This window comes from Penaeus monodon, chromosome 15 (assembly GCF_015228065.2).
Source record: "Penaeus monodon isolate SGIC_2016 chromosome 15, NSTDA_Pmon_1, whole genome shotgun sequence".
Lineage (NCBI taxonomy): Eukaryota > Metazoa > Arthropoda > Malacostraca > Decapoda > Penaeidae > Penaeus > Penaeus monodon.
Window position 1 is genome coordinate 41,297,741 of NC_051400.1, and position 385 is coordinate 41,298,125.

Consider the following 385-nt stretch of genomic DNA (forward strand, 5'->3'; position numbering starts at 1 on the left):
TTCACATTATAGATAGTATGTAGAAGTATGGTCATGGCTTACTATATTTACATATTCAGAACATTGCCATTTTATCAGCGGTAACATCATTACGTCCAAACCAATAGAAATTATTATCTACTAAACAACTTACCTCCATAGGAATACAGTACATGCTTTGGTCTGGGCCTTAAAACTGACCTACAGCTCCTGAATATATAATGTCGTATTTTTGTGCAGTACATTCCTGAGGATGTAGACGACTTTGGTTTTAAGTTAACAAGAGCGGATAGAAACGTGCGATAAGAGATGAAGGGAATATACAGATATAAGCTAAAAGATTGTATACGAATAGGTCAATAAATACGTGAGAAGAAAACTAATATAGAAATGAACAGATGATTTC